Below are 17,774 nucleotides of genomic sequence, written 5' to 3'. Positions count from 1 at the left end.
CCCACAGCCTGCTGCTGTAGTGGGGCTTCAATATGACCATTCCGTCTCTCCTCTGAACAACCCCACACTGCGTCAACTTCCCATATATCTTCAAAGATCACAAAGTCCCGGCCCCTCTCAAAGGGGTAGAACAAGTTTGGTGTTATACCGCCATCTTGGCACTCTACACTTTTGAACATATCATAATTCTGCATTCAGGACCTGAAAATTACGTCACGGCTTGCTGTGATTGGTCGCGTCGCGGTCACATGGGCGGCACGCAACCAATCACAAGCCGTGACGTAATTTTAAAATGCGCGCGTTTCCTGCCTCCCGTGACGTCACGGCTTATGATTGGTCGCGTCGCCCATGTGACCGTGACGTGACCAATCACAAGCCGTAACGTAATTTTCAAATCCTGAATGCCTAGAATTAGGCATTCAGAACCTGAAAATTACGTCACGGCTTGCTGTGATTGGTCATGTCGCGGCCACATGGGCGGCACGCGACCAATCACAAGCCGTGACGTCACGGAAGGCAGTAAACGCGCGCATTTTAAGCAAAGAACGCTGCCGGTTCCCTCGGTAAGGTCCAGGCTGCGTCGGAGAGGTGAGTATAGCAATATTTTTTATTTTAATTCTTTCTTTTACACATTAATGTTGTTTCGATACCGATATCCGATACCACAAAAGTATCAGATCTCGGTATCGGAATTCCGATACCTGCAAGTATCGGCCGATACCCGATACTTGCGGTATCGGAATGCTCAACACTACACCCGGCTTTACAGCCCAAACACAGTTTCTCACTGATCCCGATCAGCATAATACACGATTTTCAGACCGTTACCCGGTGGCAACCTTCACGGGTTCCTGGACACCCCTTGGCCTCAGAGGTGCCCAAACACAATGTCTCTCTCTTTTTTCACTCTGACCCCGGTCAGTACATCACGGATCTCCATCCGTTACCTGTCATTGCCACACAGGTTCCTGGATCCCTCTTCTCGTCAGCGGTATCCCATAAACAGCAGCTCTCACTGACCCCGGTCAGTACTTACTCATGGTTGTCAAGACCGTCCACTCTTCTGGCTCAGACCAGCCAGCGCTGCAACATGTGTTCCTTGGATCGTTGCCCGCATTCTCCACCAATTGTAACGATTGTACTTGCTCAGGTGCAGCGGGTGACACTCAGGAGACAAGTTCCATTAAAATTTCACAGGGTTTATTGCTCCATAAACCACATAGCAACAGCAACAACAGGTAAACAGTCTTACATCAGACAGATGAATCCTCAATGTCCATAGTAGAGCTCTGCTCTCTCAGGTCTGTGGGCACACAGACTGTGCTATGTCCAGCACGTAGGCTCTCCAGCCTAACTATGGTCTCTGTGTGCTGTTCAGGACGTCTGTCCCCACGTGGAACCGTCCAACACACAGGCCACTCTGCAGTGTCCAGCCAGGACACATGGAAGTGTGTCCACCCTGACAGACTCCCACACACTCACACCATGTGCTACACACACCTCCTTTACATAGGTGTAACCACACCCAGGTACCTTTCACATGGCCAGTCAGGTGAGTGTGACATCACCACAGGTCCTTCAACACAAAACCATCTTAGGTGTTCAAACACGCCTCTTTGGGTGGGTTTGTAGGTGACTGGACCCACCCATCTCTCCAATCACCTGGAAGCCTTTCCAATGTAAACAAATTCCTCAGCAGTAGATCTGCTTGAGCAAAACATACCCAGGCTTCCATCACAGGGCCACCCACCTCTGCGATACATACCGCCCATTAACCACATGACCAGTCACTATGCCTATATATATATATATATATATATATATATATATATATATATATTGCAGCAATGATTGTAATATTACTATTGCAGGAGCTTTATATAGCTGTATTGGAAATATAGTTCTTATAGTAAATCTTGATTTCCTTGGGGAAGGGTAAAATTAGTAATAAAAATCCTATTCTGAAGAATGGGGGAGGCTGCACAGGTGGGTCTGTGCGGGCCTGTATGCTTTCAAATGCCAGGGCTGAATATTAGTCTTAGTTCGTCCCTGTACATAGGAATGCTACTGGTGTGACCTTGACCTTTCAGTCCCTGTTATATCCCATCAAAATAACCATCCCCTACGGTGACATTTTTTCACTACTGGAAATGACTTATTCCTGTGAAGTGTCAGTCCACCAAGGGAAGACATTGTCTCTGCCCCACATGTCTGGGACTCTGACAGGGAAAGACTAATCACGACTCTGCAGGATCTTCTGCAGGGAAGAAGTAAATCATTACTCTCCAGGTTACTAGTTTCTGAGTAAGAGGTTTTTCTCCACGGGCCTCTGCGATTGAAAAGCAGATTAATATTGGTTTGCCTCAGTCTGTTGAGAGAGTGAGTGGTTAATGGAGGCTCAACAGGCCGGGTATCAAGCACAAGACATCTCATTACTTGTGGAAAGCTGGCCTGAAGTTCTACACACAGCAATCATCCCTTCCCAGCAAAGCAGAGTATGCATAGGCTATCAGATGTGGCTGAGATAATGAGCAATGCCACAGTAATGTCAGTAATTTTCTTAACTTCAAGTACACGCTCTCCAGAGGAGGCAACACGTGAAAGAAAAGAAACATGCACACTATGTGAATGTAGAACTCTCATTGGTATTTGCTAGTTTTCATATGGTTCAGGACATTTTATATTTGTCTTTTACCCTTTATCTGTGGGGCTCCATTTTTGTACCAATTTATAAAATATGTATTTTTTATTTGTACAATTTATTATACATTTTATTTTTTTCCCTATTTTACTCTGCGAGGATGGTGAATTTGGAGCGCCCACTAGGGCCATGGGGTACTTGGGCTGGGTCCAATGGTCATTAAAGAGGTAGTCACAGTGGCGGTGACCCGGTCCATGGCCCTGGACATCCAAGTTAAAAGGAAGGTCTTTATAGGGGTTGTTTTGAAAGAAAATAAACAATGTTCATGATGCCACCTGTGGTATTCGGTCAGGGATGACCGACGCTGATTAAATTGGTCCACTGGGGATGATGTTATTGCAGCAGGGATAGTATGGATTCCCACAGGTGAAGCTTAGTCCCCAGGGCTCCCGGTGTAGTGGGCAAAGATGATAGATGGTGTGGTGCCAGAAAGAATTGAAGGACACAAGGCTGCAGTCTCTTTACCTTTTACTGATGAAGTTCCAGTACACAGGTTACAGGCGGTCTTTGGAATCAGGGCAGCCTGGAAGCGATTTGGAATCCCCTTAGCCAGGTGGGGTTGGAAGTCTTCCATACTGCGCTGTAATGTGCATCCCTTGCTGCCTGAGGCTTCTCACAAGGTCCTCTCTCTGTCCTAGGACAGTATCTACATGGTAGGCAACGCGAGCCTTTTTACAGGTGTCCCTACTGTGGCGACTCTGGGCTCTATATGCTACTTTGCATTCAGGTGTAGTTGTGGACAGGCGACTTAAAATCTTCTACCAGCTGGTTTCTGCTGTGGGGCATACAGTCCCACACAGCCACAGACTCCCGGTGTCCGGTTCCTGTGCTTCATCGTGGAGGGAGCTCAGTCACAGCTCCCCTCCAGCGCCTCACTTCTCCTGTGCTCCTTCTCCACTCACACTCTCCTACAGACTGCACTAACTCCTCCAAGCCAGAACATATATTATTATTAATATTTATTTATATAGCACCATTGATTCCATGGTGCTGTACATGAGAAGGGGTTACATACAAATTACAGATATTGCTTACAGTGAGCAAACTAACAATTACAGACTGATACAGACGGGTGACGACCCTGCCCTTGCGGGCTTACATTCTACAGGATGGTGGGGATGGAGACAATAGGTTGAGGGTTGTAGGAGCTCTGGTGTTAATGAGGCGGTAGCTTTGGTAGTGGTGAGGAGGCAGCAGGGTCAGTACAGGTTGTAGGCTTTCCTGAAGAGGTGGGTTTTCAGGTTCCATCTGACGGATCCAAATGTGGTTGATAGTCGAATGTGTTGGCGTAAAGAATTCCAGAGGATGGGGGATATTCTGGAGAAGTCTTGGAGGCAGTTGGGTGAGGAGCGGATAAGTGTGGACGAGAGAAGGAGGTCTTGGGAGGAATGGAGATTACGTGAGAGAAGATATTGGGAGATTAGTTCAGAGATATATGGGGGAGACAGGTTATGGATGGCTTTGTAGGTCAGTGCTAGTAATTTGAACTGGATATGCTGAGGGAATGGGAGCAAGTGAAGATATTTGCAGAGGGGGGAAGCGGAGGAGTAGCACAGAGAGAGATGAATTAGTCAGGCAGCAGAGTTAAGGATGGACTGGAGAGGTGCAAGGCTGTTAGCAGGGAGGCCACAGAAAAGGATGTTGCAATAGTCAAGGAGGGAGATGATGAGGGCATGCACAAGCATTTTAGTAGATTGACGGTTGAGGAAAGGTTGGATTCTGGAGATATTTTTGAGCTGGAGGCGACAAGAGGTGGAAAGAGCTTGGATATGCGGTTTGAAGGACAGGGCAGAGCCAAGGGTTACTCCGAGGCAGCGGACTTCCGGTACGGGGGAAGCTTGATGTTGTTAATTGCGATAGATTAGGTAGGTATGGAAGATCTATGGGATGGAGGAAAGATGATGAGTTCAGATTTGTCCACATTGAGTTTGAGGAAGCGAGATGAGAAGAAGGAGAATATGGCTTATAGACACTACGGGATTCTGGATAGCAGAGAAGTGACATCTAGGCCAGAAAGGTAGATCTGAGTGTCATCAGCATAAAGGTGTTACTGGAATCCCTGGGACCTTATGAGTTGTGCCAGGCCAAGTGTATAGATTGAGAAGAGTAGGGGTCCTAGAACAGAGCCTTGGGGGACTCCAACAGAGAGAGGGTGGGATGAGGAGGTAGTGTGGGAGTGTGAGACGCTGAATGTGCGGTTGGAAAGGTATGGGAGATCCAGGATAGGGAGAGGTCTTTCATGCCAAAGGAGGAGAGGATCTGTAGCAGGAGGCAGTGGTCAACTGTGTCAAAAGCAGAGGACAGGTCTAGAAGGAGGAGTACAGAGTATTGTCCATTAGCTTTTGCTGTAAGTTTAATACCTATCTTCCTCCTCATACTCCTACTCCTCATCCTCCAAAACTGTCACTTGGCTGGACATTTGTGTACCTGGCAGCTGTTGCTACAGGAACCCATACTCCAAGACATATGTGAATGCCTGGCCTGATAATAGTGTGAATGGTCCATGTTCCTCTTCCTCTTGTGTCACTACCTCATCCATCATCGCCTCAAGCTTTTTTTTTCTAGGAGTCCTAGAAGTGGGATAGTAACGCTGATGATGGTGTCATCAGCGCTGGCCATGTCCATAGAGTACTCAAAGCAGCGCAACATGGCACATACATTCTGCATGGAGACCCAGTCATTGGTAGCAAAATAGTGTTGTTCAGGAGAGCAAACCAGCTATGTGTGCTGCAGATAAAACTCCAGTATCACCTGCTGCTGCTAGCACAGGCTCTCCTGCATGTGCAAGGTGGAGTTCCACCTTGTGGGTAAGTCACACATGAAGGTATGAGCAGGAAGGCAGAAGTGAAGCTGCAGCATAGACAAGCGAGCAGCAGCAGGGTGAGAATGCCAAAAGTGCATACAGAACGCCCACAGTTTCAGCAGCGGCTCTGACATATCTGTGTAATTTTTAAGGAAGCTCTGCACCATCAGATTCAGGACATGTGCCAGGTAAGGGATGTGTGTTAAACCAGCTAGGCCCAGAGCTACGAAACGATTGCACCCATTATCGCTCACCACAGGGCCGGGCTAGAGGTTCAGTAGCACCAACCTTTCATCTGTCTGTTCTTTGATCCCCATCCATCCCAGGACTTTTCCCCCAAAACAAATGTTTCAGAACAGCCTGCTGTCATTTCTCCCTGTCTGTGCTGAAATTGGTTGGGCACGTGTTGCACTGACCAGATGAGGAGGCGTGGAGGATGAGAAGACAATATGGACAGGGAAACATCCAGCAATCCTCGGTGGTGGTAAGACATGCACCAAAACGCTTTCTGCCTAAGGGTACTGTCTCACAGTGGCACTTTTGTCGCTACGACGGTACGATCCGTGACGTTCCAGCGATATCCATACGATATCGCTGTGTCTGACACGCAGTAGCGATCAGGGACCCTGCTGAGAATCGTACGTCATAGCAGATCGTTTGGAACTTTGTTTCGTCGCTGGATCTCCCGCTGTCATCGTTGGATCGGTGTGTGTGACACCGATCCAACGATGCGTTCGCTTGTAACCAGGGTAAACATCGGGTTACTAAGCGCAGGGCCGTATCGCTGGTCGTGATCGTTGGAAAGTTGCAGAGTGTGACAGTACCCTAAAGGTACCTTCACATTAAGCGACGCTGCAGCGATAGCGACAACGATGCCGATCGCTGCAGCGTCGCTGTTTGATCGCTGGAGAGCTGTCACACAGACCGCTCTCCAGCGACCAGCGATGCCGAGGTCCCCGGGTAACCAGGGTAAACATCGGGTTACTAAGCGCAGGGCCGCGCTTAGTAACCCGATGTTTACCCTGGTTACCAGCGTAAAATGTAAAAAACCAAACAGTACATACTTACATTCGCGTCCCCCGGCGCCCGCTTCCTGCACTGACTGAGCGCCGGCCCTAACAGCAGAGCGGTGAAGTCACCGCTGTGCTGTACTTTCACTTTCACTTTACGGCGCTCACTCAGTGTGGGAAGCGGACGCCGGGGGACGCGAAGGTGAGTATGTACTGTTTGTTTTTTTACATTTTACACTGGTAACCAGTGTAAACATCGGGTTACTAAGCACGGCCCTGCGCTTAGTAACCCGATGTTTACCCTGGTTACCAGTGTAAAACATCGCTGGTATCGTTGCTTTTGGTGTCAAACACGACGATACACGCCGGTCTGACGACCAAATAAAGTTCTGAACTTTGTTCAACGACCAGCGATATCACAGCAGGATCCTGATCGCTGCTGCGTGTCAAACTAAACGATATCGCTAGCCAGGACGCTGCAACGTCACGGATCGCCAGCGATATCGTTTAGTGTGAAGGTTGTTGTGAACTCTGTTTTCAGGCTCCCTCTTGTGGTCACTGGTGGTATGGTGTGACTTTTGCTTTGGGCTCCCCCTGGTGGCTTTGTTTGTTATCCTGCTGGTCTCTGGATATCAGCTGGTTCGTTATCCCTGGGAGGTTCCTATATAGCTCTGTTTTACTTTCACTTGTTGCCGGCTGTCGATGTAATCAGTGCTACTCAGATTCCTTCTGACTACCTTGCTCCCAGTCCATCCAGGACAAGCTAAGTTTTGTTTGCTCATTTTTTGATCAGCAGTGTTTATCATGTTTTCTTGTCCAGCTTGCTAAAATGTGATTCCCTCGCTTGCTGGATGCTCTAGTGGACTGAGTTTCTCCCCACACACCATTAGTTGGTGCGTGGGTTCTTGAAATCTCAGGATGGATATTTTGTAAGGGTTTTTTATTGATCGCATAGACCCCTGCTCTATTTTCTGCTTTCTAGTACTAGTGGGCCTCTTTTGCTGAATCTGATTTCATCCCTACGTATGTGCCTTCTTCTTACTTCACCATTAATATTTGTTGGGGGCTTCTATATCTTTGGGGATTATTTCTCTGGAGGCAAGCGAGGTCTTTCTTTCTCTTTAGGGGTAGCTAGTTCCTCAGGCTGGCTCGAAACGTCTAGGAAATTTTTAGGCACGTTCACCGGCTACCTCTAGTTGTGTTGGATAGGTTCAGATTTGCCATCAGTCCAGTTACCATCTCCCTAGAGCTTGTCCTTAGTTTATTCACTTGCTGGTCTATTCATGATCCTCAGCCACTAAGGATCATAACAGAAGGTACCTTAAGGCCCAGCCACCTCTACAATTACCCGGTGGGTGGTTAGGGAGATATTACCTCCCTTATCTCATAGATTGAGGACTTTTCTGATTTATCCTTTGCAAGACTAACTTTCAGCACAAGTTTTGTAGAGGCTGGACTGTACCCATTTCAACTCCTCCAAATTTTGTGTAGTAGAAATAGCAATCACCCAATGGCACTCATGAAACATATGACTCATTTCTACTTGTTTTAATACAATGGATTGACATGTACAAGTATTTCTCTGAACCAGGTGATAGTACTTAACAAATGTGTAGGTGCACAATTGCTCCCCATAGCAATACCAAATAACTGTTTATAAAAATAACCAAAGAGAAAGAAACACCAACGGAAGCAACGTCACAGTATTAAAAACTGGTAAATTTTATTAAAGGTCAATAGAAATGCAGCGCCCCAGAGTCCTGGTCGTTGCAGTACTGTGGCTCCGCCACTAAGGGGAGCTATGGTACGTCTGATGGCACTGAAGGAGTTCATCTGACCAGGTATCACAGACACCAATACATTTCACAGTCGGGCCTCCAGGGGGAGCTAAGGGTTCTATTCACTAGGCCACTCCTCACATACTGGTAAAACTGGGGGTCAGGCAGGAAGTTAGAGGAGAAAGCTGACTGGGTTGGAACCAGGCAACACCTTGTGGCAGAGGGTGTTGTGGGGGAAGATTCGGTAGGGCCCCTGTCGGGGGTGGGATCCTGACAGAGGCCTGGCAACTTGAGAGAACGTTAAGGGACCGTGCCTGCTCAGTATAGCGGCGGTGCCCAAGGAAGGATTAGAAGCGAGATAGATTGTGCTGAGTGAGAAACGAGATCAAAGCAATAAGGAGAATACCAGTAGGAGTCGTGCTGTAAGACCGAGGCAACATCCTACTGAGGCGCACAACCGGCGGCCGGAACGCCGAGGAAGTATTACAATATGCAGCCTCAGGCAATACTTCAAACCAACGGCAGGACAGTCAGTCAAAGGCGGGCTGTCTCATCTAAATCACCTATGCAGTCTTGGGGGGCGACTTGTGGAGAGGGGCGACTCTAGGGTCCCGGAAGAGCTCCGAGCCTACCCGTCATACGGGTGCCGTCCTAACCGTAACATCAGGGAGGGACGGAGGATTAGCAGAACATCATCTAATCGAGTTGTGAGGGAACTTAAGAAACAGACACAACAGTTGTGGGGACTTTCCGTAAGCACAGCAGGGAAGGACCGCAACACATAGCGCTAGTAGGAAGGCACAGATTTCCACCTGCAAAGAGAACTCTGGAGGTGCCATTGGACCGGCCGGACTTGCGCAGCCTGGTTATCCGGATTCCGGACTGAGGACCCAGAGATCTTCAGTAAAGAGGTAAAGAGACTGCACCCTGGTGTCCTCGTTATTTACTGCACCACTATCAACATTCACATCTACTACTGTGCGCCCCTCGGCAGGGTCACGGACCGGGTCTAGCCACCGTGACAACCCCAGAGCAGAGACTCAGAGGCCCGGTACCGGGTACCCCTGGGCCCTGCGGCCGTGGGGGCGCTACAGAAACAAAAACTATAAATATATAATCATATAAAAATAGTAATATGATACCATCCTCTGGGGAACAACATACAATCTGAGACCACAGGTGCAAGGCCCCATACAGCAGCCACATATAAATGCTCAAAAAACACTCAGAGTAATCAAAAGGTGGATATATAGAATTCCTATTAAAAAGTAAGTCCACATTTTTTACTATATGTTAACTCTAGTGTTGAGCATTCCGATACCGCAAGTATCGGGTATCGGCCGATACTTGCGGGTATCGGAATTCCGATACCGAGATCCGATACTTTTGTGGTATCGGGTATCGGTATCGAAACAACATTAATGTGTAAAAGAAAGAATTAAAATAAAAAATATTGCTATACTCACCTCTCCGACGCAGCCTGCACCTTACCGAGGGAACCGGCAGCGTTCTTTGCTTAAAATGCGCGCTTTTCCTTCCTTCTGTGACGTCACGGCTTCTGATTGGTCGCGTGCCGCCCATGTGGCCGCGACGCAACCAATCACAGCAAGCCGTGACGTAATTTTAGGTCCTTCAGTATTTTAAAATTACGTTCCGGCGTTGTGATTGGTCGCGTCGCGGTCACATGGGCGACGAGACCAATCACAAGCCGTGACGTCACGGGAGGCAGGAGACGCGCGCATTTTAAAATGCACGCGTGTCCAGCCTCCCGTGACGTCACGGCTTGTGATTGGTCGCGTCGCCCATGTGACCGCGACGCGACCAATCACAACGCCGGAACGTAATTTTAAAATCCTGAAGGACCTGAAATTACGTCACGGCTTGCTGTGATTGGTTGCGTCGCGGCCACATGGGCGACGCGACCAATCACAAGCCGTGACGTCACGGGAGGCAGGAGACGCGCGCATTTTAAAATGCGCGCGTGTCCAGCCTCCCGTGACGTCACGGCTTGTGATTGGTCGCGTCGCCCATGTGACCGCGACGCGACCAATCACAACGCCGGAACGTAATTTTAAAATACTGAAGGACCTAAAATTACGTCACGGCTTGCTGTGATTGGTCGCGTCGCGGCCACATGGGCGGCGCGCGACCAATCACAAGCCGGGACTTCACGTAAGGAAGTTAAAGCGCGAATTTTAAGCAAACAACGCTGCCGGTTCCCTCGGTAAGGTGCAGGCTGCGTCGGAGAGGTGAGTATAGCAATATTTTTTATTTTAATTCTTTATTTTACACATTAATATGGTTCCCAGGGCCTGAAGGAGAGTTTCCTCTCCTTCAGACCCTGGGAACCATCAGGAATACCGTCCGATACATGAGTCCCATTGACTTGTATTGGTATCGGGTATCGGTATCGGATTAGATCCGATACTTTGCCGGTATCGGCCGATACTTTCCGATACCGATACTTTCAAGTATCGGACGGTATCGCTCAACACTAGTTAACTCTTAGTAGGGGTTCCACCCCTTACCACAGTATGCCTGGATCAGTGCCAAGAAGGAACTATATATATAGAATAAAGTGCCAAGTGCTTAGTGAGCACACTAGTATTTCTGCCAATAGTCTATCTAAGATCATAGTGGTGATATGCATAGGGGGCTAGTGATAACACCATGCCCAATATAAAGCTCGTAGTACCGGCATGAATAATGAAAGCTATACGTAACCTGCACGTGTAGTGCTGATAGCCCCAACGCGCGTTTCGCATCTTGCTTCTTCCGGGGGAGTACTCATACTCCCCCGGAAGAAGCAAGACGCGAAACGCGCGTTGGGGCTATCAGGACTACACGTGCAGGTTACGTATAGCTTTCATTATTCATGCCGGAAATACTAGTGTGCTCACTAAGCACTTGGCACTTTATTCTATATATATAGTTCCTTCTTGGCACTGATCCAGGCATACTGTGGTAAGGGGTGGAACCCCTACTAAGAGTTAACATATAGTAAAAAACTTGGACTTACTTTTTAATAGGAATTCTATATGGAGCGCCCCCACACCGCCGCAGGGCCGAGGGGTACCCGGTACCGGGCCTCTGAGTCTCTGCTCTGGGGTTGTCACGGTGGCTAGACCCGGTCCGTGGCCCTGCCGGTCAGTAGGGGACGTCCGGTGCAAAGAGTGATGATGGTGCAGTTGTGGGGTGCAGGTCGCGGTAAATAACGAGGACACCAGGTTGCAGTCTCTTTACCTCTTTACTGAAGATCTCTGGGTCCTCAGTCCAGAATACGGTTCACCAGGCTGCGCAAGTCCGGCCGGTCCAATGGCACCTCCAGAGTTCTCTTCACAGGTGGAAATCTGTGCCTTCCCTCTAGCGCTAGGTGTTGCGGTCCTTCCCTGCTGTGCTTACAGAAAGTCCCCACAACTGTTGTGTCTGTTTCTTAAGTTCCCTCACAACTCGATTAGATGATGTTCTGCTAATCCTCCGTCCCTCCCTGATGTTCTGGTTGGGACGGCACCCGTTTGACGGGTAGGCTCGGAGCTCTTCTGGGACCCTAGAGTCGCCCCTCTCCACAAGTTGCCCCCCAAGACTGCATAGGTGATATAAGTGAGACAGCCCGCCTTAGACTGACTGTCCTGCCGCTGTTTAGAGTATTGCTTGAAGCTAGATATTATAATACTCTCTCGGCGTTCCGGCCACTGGTTGTGCGCCTCAGTAGGATGTTGCCTCGGTCTTACAGCACGACTCCTACTGGTATTCTCCTTATTGCTTCGATCTCGTTTCTCACTCAGCACAATCTATCTCGCTTCTGATCCTTCCTTGGGCACCGCCGCTATCCTGAGCAGGCACGGTCCCGTTCCGTTCGCTCAAGTTGCCAAGCCTCTGTCAGGATCCCACCCCTGACAGAGACCCTACTGTATCTTCCCCCACAACACCCTCTGCCACAAGGTGTTGTCTGGTTCCAACCCAGTCAGCTTTCTCCTCTAACTTCCTGCCTGACCCCCAGTTTACCCACTATGGTGGGGAGTGGCCGAGTGAATAGAACCCTTAGCTCCCCCCGGAGGCCCGACTGTGAAATGTATTGGTGTCTGTGATACCTGATCAGATGAACTCCTTCAGTGCCATCAGACGTACCATAGCTCCCCTTAGTGGTGGAGCCACAGTACTGCAACGACCAGGACTCTGGGGCGCTGCATATATATCCACCTTTTGATTACTCTGAGTGTTTTTTGAGCATTTATATGTGGCTGCTGTATGGGGCCTTGCACCTGTGGTCTCAGATTGTATGTTGTTCCCCAGAGGATGGTATCATATTTCTATTTTTATATGATTATATATTTATAGTTTTTGTTTCTATTGACCTTTAATAAAATTTACCAGTTTTTAATACTGTGACGTTGCTTCCGTTGGTGTTTCTTTCTCTTTGGTTATTTGTATAATTCAGGGAAGCGTCACTTTAAGAGGCCGTACTTATTGGTTTGGAACTGTTTATAAAAGCCTAGTTTCTGCAGCAAATGCAAGGTGGAGTTCCACCTTGTGGGTATGTCGCATATAAGGCTGGGAGCAGAAAGTCAGAAGTGTGACTCCACCACAGACAGACAAGCAGCAGCGGGGTGAGAACATCAAAAGCGTGCACACACTGCCTGCACTTTCTGACCAGATGAGGAGATGGTAGAGAACGCGGAGTAGGGTGGAGGCAACATGAAAAGAAAAAAGGCTAAGTGCTGGTTGTGGTGCACAGTAGCAGCCATCTTAATGGCTAGGGGCCAGCCTCTGTGCTTTTGCACCCTTCTCCCTTGTTTGCTGTGCAGCTGGGGCAGTGTGACCTCCACCTCTTGCTCTGAACTGCATAAGCCATTCAGATGGCCTTGGGGTCTAGGACCTCATCATTCCCCATTGCATCATTACATCTCTGCAGTTTGTCCGTAACTCTGCTGCCCTACTAATCCACTTCTGTGCTCAGTACTCCTCCACTTCTCACCTCTGCAAATCTCTTCATTGTCTCCCAATTCCACAAAGTATTCAATTCAAGCTAGTAACTCTGACCTACAAAGCCATAATCTGTCTGTCCCATATACCTCTGAACTAATCTCCCGATATGTCCCACCACGTATTCTCTGGTCCTTCTCTTCTCCACAATCGTATGTTCCTCATCCAATAGCCTGAAAGAATTGTCCTGAGCCAAGGGCCTACTGAAGAACCCTGTATCTGCCATATTTGTACATGTATGAATCTCTGCCCATAATTATATGATATACTGTAATATTACAGCATTTCATTGTATTGTGTAAGTAACTGCAGGTTCAAGTCACCCAGGATGATTAATAAAAAATGTAAAAAGCAATTATATATGTTCAAATCATTCGCCTTTTCCTAGCAGACACCAAACATACTTGGTATCGTGCAAAGTTGCCTGAACTAATATTTTTGTTATATGTCAAACATCAAAACAAAACAAAGAAATTGAAATGGCAGAATCACTGTTTTATTGTCACTTTTCTTCCTCCTTAAATTGAATAAAAAGAGATCAAACAGTTGTATGGACCTCTATATCAAAATCATAATTTAGCCTGGCTGGGACCTCAAACAATGCCAAGAATGGGGGTTGCAATCCTGATCTCACTGGGATTATGATTAAATTAATCGTTATGGGTGTGCATGACCATCACTGTTTTATTTGTCTTTGCGATACTGATGTAGGTAGCCAAGTGGTGGACTCTGGTACATCCATCAGTCCAATATACACTGCATAAAGCTGCAGCGATCACCTCTCTCAAGCCCATGAGCAGTGATTAGAAACTCACGACTGATGGGTGGCTCTCAACGATAGGACCCCCCCCCAAATAGACATTTATCATCTACCCTCTGGATAGGAGATATATAACTTTTGAAGTTCATTTACAGATGAAAAGAGTATTCACTTATTGAACCCTTAGCACTGCTGCTATTTTTTTCTCTCTAACTCCATCTTTGACACTCTTATTCTCGCAATCCTGTTCTCGACTTATAAGACCCATCTTTATTCTTTCATTAATGTGACCAAAAACAGCACTTGGCGTTTCCTTAGGAAGACAAAAGACCCAGCGTCATTACTAATCTCAGACTTGTCTGTATCATTTATGCAGGGAGTAAATCATCTGTAGTGACCGCTGGACCGTGAAACCTGCAAATACAATTATATGAGCTTCTCGCTGCACGTCACCAGGGCTTTTCCCATGTTAAACATCTGACAGGACCGCCATTATCCTGATACCCATCCTTCCACACAAAAGTGCTACTACACTGGTTTTTATTAAGCTTAAAAAAAAAAATAATTCTTGCATGTAGGCTGAATGAGGTCTTCTTGCAGAATCATAAACTACTTCTTCCAGCACTATGATGTCTTTCTATTGATGAATGAAAGGGGACGCATCACCTTATAAAGACTTATTTTTTCAAGATGATTTTTGTTTTCCAGTGACACTAGTTTGGGATTCTAATAAATTATTTGTAAACTTAAATTACGGTAGCTTTATTTTAGGTAGAAAGTAAAGAAAAAAGCAATTTTGCCATTCATTTTAGCATTGTAAATGTACCTGATTTGTACTTTTGTTCTATGAGTCAGTAGAATTATGGTAATGCTCTTTTTTAATTTCTTACTAATTTTACACAGTATCAGAAAATTTAATGGAAAAAAATGTTTAGGTTACTGCATATCAAGGTCATAACTATTTTTTTAATCTTTCCACCTATGTTGGTTTGTTTTGTGCCGACTAACATACTTTAAGAAAAAGAAAAGTGTCACATTGAAAATGATCAGAAGGAGCTCAGCCGATTGATGTGCAGTTTTATGGAAAAAGATTCTAAATAAATTGTGCTTTTGTGGTGCCCCTGAGGTCCAGTCGCCACAGAGGTACTGCACCTCATTCAGAGTGTAGTATCCCACTCTCAGGTAAGGAGGGAGCACTATCCAGGACTCTAACACTCACATCCAACACGTACCAGTTCAGTCGAGGCATCTGGGCGTACTCTTAGGGAGGAAGGCCTCATCCCATGCTGGATAGGAAAGGGTGTTGGAGAGTGGGTGGGGTAGGTAGAGTAGAGGAGGAGCAGATTGTGAGAGAAGTGGAGCTGAGCAGACATGAGGGTCTGCAGCTCCTGACAGCTTGAAGACAGATGGAGGGAGGAGAAGGAGTGAAACAGACATACTGAGAAGGAGCTCCCAGTGAGAAGGAGCTAGACAGAGAGAAAACAGACTGAAAAGAGAGAGAGATTGCAAAGAAGCTCCCAAGAGGACAGAAGGTGTCCTAGGGGCATTGATAGTGCAGAAGCAACCCGTGGGGACTGTATCAAGAAGGGACCAGGTCGCAGTGAGGGACCGGCCCTGAAACTAGTAGAAACTAGTAGAGAAACTAAGGACTCAGCTAGCTAACCGGAGGCTGCAGCAGCTGCATGTGCTGCAGCCGCATCCAACACATTCGCTGAAAAGGCAGCCACATAGGATCCAGGGGACTAACAGAGAGTGTCGCCCGACAAGATCTGAGGCTGCTGGATTGGAACACTGTGTGTGAAGGCGCAGGGCAGGAGGGTGGAAGCCAGCGTAGTGAGACGGCCTGAGAAAGGCATATGAAAGGAGTCCTGGAAAGGTGTATCCCAATTTACCTAGGAGTTTGCTGGACCACTGACCTGAAGGACATGGCACCAGGCTTGCGTTTGTGGACTGGAGAACTATGAGTAAAGTGGAAACTGTACCTTACTGTGTCCTTTGCATTTTTTCTACAACACCTGCCCGGCCTACCACATTCACCATCACCTTTTACACCATTCAGTTGCCCTGGGGTCTAGCTCTACCTGTGGAGAGCTGTACCAACTCTGCTGCACCACAAACAGTTTGACACAGACACAGTCAAATGGCTGTATAAATTGGACCAAGATCAAAATGCAGTGTACAACTGGCTGGTAGGTCTCCCGATCCGAGCATGACTGCTTCATGTATTTCTATGCAGCCGTCACGCTCGGGTCATGAGAGCCACTGGCCAGTCTGCGCACTATATAACGATCTCAGTCCAATTTATATGGCCATCTAACTGCACCCTTAAGCCCAGTGAGCGGTTCTAATCAGTGATTAAACTTTTCTTGTGTAAGTTGTCAAGGATATTAGTTCCACCTACTTGACTCAAAATCTCAAATTGAGCAGAGGTTTAACCCCTTCCTGAAATAAGAAATAATAGTATATGTTATGTCGGATTACCATGTATGGAACCGGGCTCAGGCGCTGAGCCTGCACCATACCAGATATATGCTGACTGTAATACATAGCTATTATTTGCCTACTACAGAGGCTGAAGCTTGCTCCAATCACTATAATTTAACCACTTAAATGCCGCTGTCAATCTCTGACATTGCGTCAGTGCTGGTGCACACAGTCACCATCTGCCATTGGCTCCCTGTGACACAATCGCAGGGAAACTGATGAGTTTTTATGGCACCTGAAGGCCTTCTCAAGGACCCTGTCTTCACGATATTGGGCCTACTATGAAACCCAGCCTATAGCTGGACTTCATTGGAGAAACACGCTTTTCACTATATACTGTAATAGTGATGTATTGCAGGATATAGCATAAGCGATCACAGGTTCAAGTCCCATTGAATCTACACCAAAATGGTATTAAGAAAAATGAGAGCTCACCATGCAAAAAACAAGCTTGCACTCCATTAACATAGAAATGAAAATGTTACAGGTCTTGGAAAATGATGACACAAGTGAGATGTACCTGCTACTTATTATAAGACGCAGTCTGATTCTTGATATTTTCTTTTGCCGCTGCTCTAATGTCTTCAAGAAGCTTGCAAGGAGCTGTTCATTGTCTCAATGTGAAGAATGCCTTGATTTGCAGTCTTGACTTGTAAGACGACTCACTCCGCAGAGAATAAAATGAAAGCTCCACTCTCAGCCTGCCAGCTGGGGATGTTTTGTACTCTGGATGTACAGGAATACTCCACTTGTTATCTGTTTATAATTTTTTTATCGTCTATGTGACCAGAATGCTGCTTTACAGAGAAATACAGAGAAGTTACAATAGTAAGGTCCACAATGAAAAGCAATATGGCTTAACTTTCACCACCAGATGCAGCAGGAATGCTAAACAAATCCAGAGTATCATAAAAAAGAACTGAGACATTTTAAGGGGGGATCCTCATTTGGAGAGGGTTTTGGGTGCAGCACCAGTCATGGTTTTTAGGAGAGCAGGAACCATTAATAAAATAGTGGCCTCCTCTCACCCTAGAGTAGGGGGTGAGAAAGCGAAAAGGAAAGAGCTCAATGGTTGGTAAGATAGGGGTGGGGCGGATAAATGTGAGACGTGGTTTCCATACACATTGACAAAAAGCCTTACAGTTGAGACATTTCAAATTAAACAATTTTTAAATTGCGGTAGTCAATTTGTCATTTATGTGTTGCAATCTCCGTATGGCCTGTAATGTGTGGACAGAACACCCATGACACTGTG

The 17,774-nt window shown here is 47.0% G+C and overlaps 1 long non-coding RNA gene across 1 annotated transcript in view; it reads right to left on the bottom strand.

Annotated features, from left to right (window-relative positions):
• Positions 1 to 17,205, bottom strand: part of LOC143769163 (uncharacterized) — a 217,334-nt gene extending 200,129 nt beyond the window's left edge. The window contains exon 1 of the long non-coding RNA XR_013214238.1: positions 17,040 to 17,205. This is a non-coding gene — a long non-coding RNA (uncharacterized LOC143769163). The remainder of the gene's footprint in view (positions 1 to 17,039) is intronic.
• Between the last annotated feature and the right edge of the window lie 569 nt (positions 17,206 to 17,774).

This window comes from Ranitomeya variabilis, chromosome 4, assembly GCF_051348905.1.
Source record: "Ranitomeya variabilis isolate aRanVar5 chromosome 4, aRanVar5.hap1, whole genome shotgun sequence".
NCBI classification, from domain to species: domain Eukaryota; kingdom Metazoa; phylum Chordata; class Amphibia; order Anura; family Dendrobatidae; genus Ranitomeya; species Ranitomeya variabilis.
This window is presented reverse-complemented; position numbering and strand designations above follow the sequence as displayed.